At 33.1% G+C, this 7,567-nt stretch overlaps 1 non-coding gene and 1 pseudogene across 1 annotated transcript; one reads left to right on the top strand and one right to left on the bottom strand.

Moving 5' to 3' along the window:
* Positions 1 to 1,285: 1,285 nt before the first annotated feature.
* TRNAK-UUU (transfer RNA lysine (anticodon UUU)) lies at positions 1,286 to 1,358 on the bottom strand. The gene has a single exon. It is a non-coding gene; the product is annotated as a tRNA-Lys (tRNA).
* An 853-nt stretch (positions 1,359 to 2,211) lies between these two features.
* LOC105133174 (factor of DNA methylation 4-like) lies at positions 2,212 to 6,758 on the top strand (annotated as a pseudogene).
* The last annotated feature ends 809 nt before the right edge of the window (positions 6,759 to 7,567 follow it).

Raw genomic sequence — 7,567 nt, 5'->3', positions numbered from 1 at the left:
AAAATATTTTTTTATTTTATTAAACTATTTATAATTCCATTACGTAAAAAATTTATTCGATAAGAATTACAGTTTTTATAATTTTTTAAACGTGTAATAAAATTAGATAAAATATTATCAGGTATAAAATTGATATTATAGTATGAGTGAATTTAATTCACTCTATATTAGTTTTTCGAGAAAAAAATATTGTTCACATCACAATGCAAATAAATTTAATTCACTTTAAACTAGTTTTTTTAATATTAATAAAATTAACACTTAAAAAATATTAATAAAATTAATACTTAAAAAATATTAAAAAAATTAACACTTAAAAAAATATTAATTAAATTAAATAAATATTAAAAAATCTGTATTATTAACTGTGAATAGTGCAGTGAATTGTACTGTTTATTTTAATTATATTGTTCACTGAACAGTGCAATTAACATAAATAGTGAATGAAAAGCAGTATTTGCTTTTTATTAACTGTGTTTCAACTGTAAAAATTGTGTGGGATTATCACAATAAATTAATTTTTTTTTTACCAAACGACTATAAATTATATTTTAATTAAAATACAATTGCAGCCACGTAAACAAACACCATCATAATAAAAAATTTTAAGTTTTTTTTTCTTAATTTATATGGAATATATGTTGCCCATAAAAAGGGACCGAACCGTGATAATTATGAATGCAGATATGGTCACAATAAAAAACACATTTCCTCGAAAGAAAAAAAATATTGTCTCTTATAATTATTTTAGATAATCTCGCACGAATGTCTTTTTTTTTTTTTTTTCCTTTCCTATGAGTATCTTGAAATGAATACTTATTTGTATTCGAAATGTCCTGTCTTACGTTATTACTTTGCAAATGTAAAAGCGCACTATAATTGGTATATTTCAGACTCTTTATTTTAATAAAAATAATTAATTAGTTCTCATGATTTCATAAATTGTTATTTAACCTCTATGTTTTTATATTCATTTATAACTTCTTCTTCTTCTTTTGTGTATTTCATGTTTTTTATTTTTTATTTTAAGAAACAAGAAAGGTTAAAAAAAAGCTGACAGGATTTGAAGTTTCACGATGAAATTAGACATTTTTTTTATAATAAAATACTATTAATTCTTCCATTTAGTAGACAAGATTTAATGCCCGTTGATTTTTCTTAATGGAGGAAAGGGATTGCATGAATGAAGGGGCAAAAGAGTAACAGTCGAACAGGGATAAAAATGTCAAAAAAGTCGGTTAATAATACAACACACCAGATTCCCATGACACGCAAAACCAATAATCGCCGTCTGTGGGAATCGAACCCACGACCACATGGTTAAAAGCCATGCGCTCTACCAGCTGAGCTAAGACGGCTTTTGCTAACTCAACGCATTTAAAAATTATATTAACAATAACAATTCTCATACGTAAAATTCTTTCGCGTATTTTGTAGCGTTTTATGCGTGTGGTGAAACCTCCTGGAGCTATCGATTCTTGCATGTACCCAGTGACCACTGCATCTGTGCCAAAAATAGAGCTAGAGCTCAGCCTTTCTTTTGTCGTCTGCTTATGTAATCTATGAAAATATATATCCTCCATTGTGTTAGGCTTGTCTCTCTATTTACTAAATTACCATTCACTTTTTTTTTTGAATAAAATAGTCGCCATCGCCGTCGTTGAAACCATAAAAAATTATGGATGAGAGCTTGATCCACATTAACAATAAAATATTAGATAATGATTTAATCTATCATCATATAATTAAACAAACCTTCAATATATCTTTACTTTTTAATTCTATCTATAATATTTAGTTCTTCAATATATCTTTCTCTCAATTTTTTTTAATTCAAATTAACATAATTTTATTTTTTTTAATTTCAAAAATACCATTAAGTTATATGAGAATATAATTTGATTTTTTTAATAAATTAAGATTTTAAGATTTTAATGATTGGGTAAATTTGAAGCGTTTAATTTCTTAAAATAAATAAATAGAGACAAGTTGTTTTGTTTTCTTTTTTGAGAATAGATAGAGACAAAACTTTGCAAATCCTTTCCAAACAAACTCATGCCTATTGGCAAGGACAACACATCCCTCACTCTCCAGACTCCAAGTGTCCATCGGCCCCACAAAATCGCAGCCTTGCAGCCCTACCAGCAACACCCCCCTTACCATACTCTCCATCAACACTCGCTTCTTCTACATCTATTACCCTCACCCTCTTATTATTCCACCTTCGCACTGTCACCGAAAGACGAAGATACTATCCAATAAAACGCGAGTACATCATTCTCCTCCACACCCGCGAGGAAAGACTGCTGCTACCACGCCAAAATGAACGGCACCGACTTGAAAAATCAGTGAGGAAGAGTGACTTAAGTTGAAAAACCAAAGGCGTCTGATCAATTAAATTAACGAAAAGGAAAAGAGAAGAAAAGCTTCTCTCATATTTCAATCTATCATTTTCGCGTTTTCCGTGTGGAGACCTTGTCGTTTCAGGTCTCTACATCCTGTAAAGGTAACCTTATTTTTGTTGTTCTTCATGAATGTTCCTTTTTATAGCTACAGCAGGTTACTTCTACTCCTGGCAATCTTTCTGGTTTTGTAGAAGATGAAGGAAAATAGAAAATGAACCTGGAACAATGAGTGTGTTAGGGTTTCTGCTCTGTTTGCTTACTGAGAAAATGCAGGAAAAGAAAAGGACATGTTTTATTTAGCTGAAAGGAAATGAGGTTGTTGCAGTTTAGATTTGGTATTGAATATGTGTTAGTTTTCACATTAAAGAAAGTTATTTTTTGTTTTCGTTTTTATTTTATATACTGCATAACATAGTTTTAAGAACCAAACATATTAAGATTTGTATTTTTTTTTAACTTATCTTTACTTGGGGGAGAGTAATATAAAACTATTTTTAAAAATATTAGAGTTTTGTTGACTAAATTGTCATGAATTCGAATTTCATTCAAATAAAAAAAGAAATGGATTAATGAATTAATTTGATGACTGAGATGAAGCTCATTCAGTTTTGCTTGTGTTTGATCATGAATGTTAATCTCGTTCATTCTTTTAGGTAATTAAGATGTTTTATTATCTACTTGCTTGGAAAAAATAAAATAGAATGCACAAAATTCATGAATTGAATGAGTTTCTTTAGAGTATGTATGGTGTCTGAATGTCTAACAATAATGTGATGTTTCAGGTTTGGTTTGTGATGTCTTATAAATCAGAAGAAAGGGACACAAGCGAGTCCGAGTTTCAAGAAGAGTATGAGCTCAGGAAGTATGAATATTTGAAGAGGGAAAGAATTAGAGTTTCAAATTCAGTTTATAGATGTCCCTACTGTATTGGGAAGAGATATTACCATCCGAAGGAGCTTCCCCAACATGCTTCTAACCTTGATAGAGGCTCACAAAGGAGGACCAGGGGAGAGCAAGCTCGACACCAAGCTCTTGAGAGGTATGTTCGGAGGTATCTTTGTGTGGAGGATAGCTCGGAGCTGTCTACCTCAACTGAATCTCCTGCTGTATGTGACCGTGATAGGGAGCGGCTGTTTGTTTGGCCTTGGATGGGGGTTGTTGGTAATATTCCTACTCAAGTGAAGGATGGACATCGTGTTGGGGAAAGTGGCTCAAAACTCAGGCATGAGTTAGCAACAAAAGGGTTTGATCCAGTTACGGTGCATCCTTTGTGGAGCCGCTTTGGTCATTCAGGGCTAGCTGTTGTGGAATTCAAGAAAGACTGGGACGGCTTCAATAAGGCTATTATGTTTGAGAAGGATTTTGATTTGAATCATTGTGGGAAGAAGGATTATGTTACAATTCTAGAGAGAGATCGAGGGCAGAGATTATACGGATGGATTGCTCGAGATGATGACTACAAGGCCAATGGTCTCTTAGGAGAGCATCTCAGAAAGAATGGGGATTTAAAAACTGTATGTGGAAAAGAAGCGGAGGATCAAAGGAAGGATGCCAAGCTACTTTGCAACTTGACCAGCACCTTAAAAGAGAAGTACGATCACCTTAGAGAAATGGAGATCAGAAATGAGGAGACTACTCAATCCTTGATCAAGGTGATGGACCAAAAGGATTCTATCGTCAAGTTTTACAATGAAGGTATGTTTCAGTTTTGCAAGTTTGCCAAAAGGGTAAAACAAAAAAAGACCATTAGTGGGATTTTACTTTGAATTATTCAAATTTCCCGACATATTCTGGAAAATCTTATGCCCTGTTTCTTTGTTAATTTTTTGGGATTAGAGATAAGAAAAATGCAGCAGATTGCACATGACTTTTTTGCGAAGATCTCTTTAGAGCATGAAAAGGCCACGCAGCAATTACTAGCTAAGAGAGAAGAGCTAGTGCAGTGTGAGAAAAAGCTGCAGCAACGTGAGGTGCAAATTGAAAATGAGATGTCGAAGCTTCTCCTTGAGAAGAAAATGGTAACACACTTTGGCTTTCTTAAAGCTGTCAATTTCCAGCAGTGCTGGGAATTTTGCAAGATGACTGAAATTGATAGATCTAAGCCAGATATCAAAGAGTTCTTCTATATTAACATTCATTTGTCAGCCTATAAATCCACATCTAAGTTGGTCCAACATCAGTCAAGATATAATGTTTGTGATGTTTTAGCTGATATTTCAATTTTGGAAGGCAAAGACCAAAGCTACTCATTTGAACATCTCTGAAAGTATCCCTCCTCCTCCTTTACGTAATTACTCATTGAATATTTTATGTGAGTTCTACCAGATGCCCTGAAACTCTTGGTTCATTTGGTAATGTTTGCGTGCGGTGAAGGGTACCTGAATTTGTTGCATGTTTAACTTCTAAAATTAGCTTATGAATTCATTTTTCACTGTTCTGTTGATAATTCGATGGATTGCTGTCCTGCATGAGCTGTTTTTAGGGTGATACTGTAGTTATTTTGGAGTAATCCTAAATATTCAAATGATAAGTTGCTTTATATTTCTTATAGAATGAGACAGCAATCTTGGAGCAGGAAAAGGCAGACAAAAGTGTATTAAGATTAAAGGGTACATCCTTTCATTTCTGAACTAAGTTTTTGAGTTGGAAAGTAAAATGTTTATCAGGTTGAGAAATAATAGGTTCTTTTTTTGTGGTTGACAATGTAGAGCGAAAAGGAGAAGCTTCTCAAGAAAATAATTGAACTGGAAAAGAAACTAGATGCTAAACAAGCACTCGAGTTGGAGATGCATGAAGAATGCATTACAAGTAACAAAACACATGGGAGAAGATGAAGATCTGGATATTAGGGAAAAAATGGATACAGTTTGACAGGAACTGCAGGAGAAGGAAGAAGAATTAAGGGGGTTGGAGGAACTTAATCAGGCTCTTATTGTCCAAGAGCGCAAAATTAATGACGAATTGCAGGAAGCTCTAGAGTTAATTAATGCAAGTACTAGAAACAAACATGGTTGAGTTTGAAAGTCATTAAGTATGAGATTCGAAAGTTAGGCCAGATCGAGGATATGACTGTTTGTATTCAAAGTCAATATCTAATTTAGAGGATAAAGTTTTGTGATTGTATGCTTGCTTTTCATCTTTACCTACGAGGTAATGTCTGTGCTATGCGAAGCAAGTCTAATTTCCATTTTCATAGTACTTGGGGAAATGGAATACCAGAGCTTTTATTGGTGTCAAGAGAATGGGAGATCTTGATAGCAAACCATTCCATGAGGCAACCATGAGAAAATTTTTAGGCAGAGAAGCAGAACAGAAAGCACTTGAGTTGTGTTCACTATGGAAAGATCAGCTTTGAGACCCGAGCTGGCATCCATTTCAGGTCATAATTGATAAGGAAGGCAAGAATGAGGTATTCATTTAAATGATCAAACAGATCGTTTATGCTCTATTTAAACTGAATGATAACATAGGTTTATAACATAAATAAATGTAGATGTTTTTCTAGTCCTGCCTAACTTTTTATGGTCACAGAAAGTATGAAACGCCAGTAGATTGTTGTAATTGCCTTTTGACACCCAAATCTCGCCTGCTTTTCTTCTTGTTCATAAACATAGACATGTTATTCCTGTCTAAACTTCTAGAACTTCTATAGGCACAAAAACTATGAAATGCCAATAGCTTTTGGTAATTGGCCCTTTAAATAACTGGATACTAGCTGCTTTTGGTCCTGCGTATACTTGTCTTACCTGAAGCTTGTTATTTATGTAGCATGATGTTACTGCAATACATGGGAGCACATACCCTCAAATATTGCACGAAATGCAAGCAGATTTTTTTTTTTTTCCTTTTATTTTCTCTATCCAAACAAGCTGTCTTCAATGTGGCTTTGTAGGAAAGAATCAACGAGGATGATGAAAACTTGAGAATTCTGAAGAGTGATTATGGAGATGAAGTTTTTAATGCTGTGACAACAGCCTTGAAGGAAATGAATGAGTATAACCCAAGTGGTAGGTACATCGCGCTGGAGCTCTGGAATTTCAAGGAGAAAAGGAAGACAACACTGAGTGAGGGAGTGATGCAAATATTAAGGCATTGGAAGCAATGTAAGAAAAAGAAAACCTGAGGTATGTATCCTTAACTATACAAGAGAGCATAAACATGAAACATGCAGTTTGAGAGAATGCATAATTTTTCTGTTGCTCTTTAAAACTATCAAGAACAACAATAAGCTGAGTCACATTGTGTAATGGTTAAAAAACTGAAAAATTATACGATTTGCTTTTCATGCTTGCTGATATCTTCATGCTATACACACGCAAGTTTCTATAGATGCCTTGATGTTGTCTTTCATGTTCCTTAGAAGTATAGTAATGTTGGACATGTATAAATGTAGAAGGTAACGATGTCACTAAGCTAATTACATTTGGTATGCATGCTGTAAATGGAAATTGTTGAATCCACCTAGGTATCGAAGAGACACAAACTCAAACTAGCATTTGACTTAATATCTATATTGTAGCTCTCAAAAAAACAAACTGTTTGTTCTACCCAGAATTGCAGCCTGAAAGCACTCGTCAGGTGTTTGGCATCGCGAGAATGTCATGCTTGAGCACAAGTGACGATTTTGTGGGTTAAGTTGTTCATCTTCTTATGTCTAAGTAGAAGCTAAGGTGGGAAATCCTTTGACTAATTAACCAAAAACTAAAAGCCATCAATAAAACACCACACCAGAAAACTCATAAGAAGCTTCCAGCTAACGGTAGAATTTTTTTCCCCCCAGGAAATCAATTGATCATTGCAAAATTGATTAGATACAAATTAGTTAGGATTTTTTTTTTGCACAATATAATGATTATTGTAACATTAAAAGTAAAAAATATCTAGATTTTGGTAGGGGGCTTGTCTTTTTTTTAATAAAAAAAATTGCCCAGTAAAGTTACGCCATACCTTTAAAAAAAAATGTGAACATGCATGAAATGGTTTCTGTCTTTTTCATATTATTTAAACAATTAAATGATAAAATTATTCTTAAAATAAAAAAAACTAGGCTAGTTTCAAGGGTATTTTAGTCTTGTTTTTTTTTTTGTAATTTCTTGATTTAGTTAGAGGTTTTTTTATTAATTTTAAATAATTAAATATTATTAAAAAAATTATTGATGTAT

The sequence above is a fragment of the Populus euphratica genome, unplaced genomic scaffold (genome assembly GCF_000495115.2).
Source record: "Populus euphratica unplaced genomic scaffold, PopEup_1.0 scaffold42.1, whole genome shotgun sequence".
Taxonomy (NCBI): Eukaryota; Viridiplantae; Streptophyta; class Magnoliopsida; order Malpighiales; family Salicaceae; genus Populus; species Populus euphratica.
The sequence above is the reverse complement of the archived record's forward strand: the minus strand, read 5'-3'. Positions and strand labels throughout refer to the sequence as shown.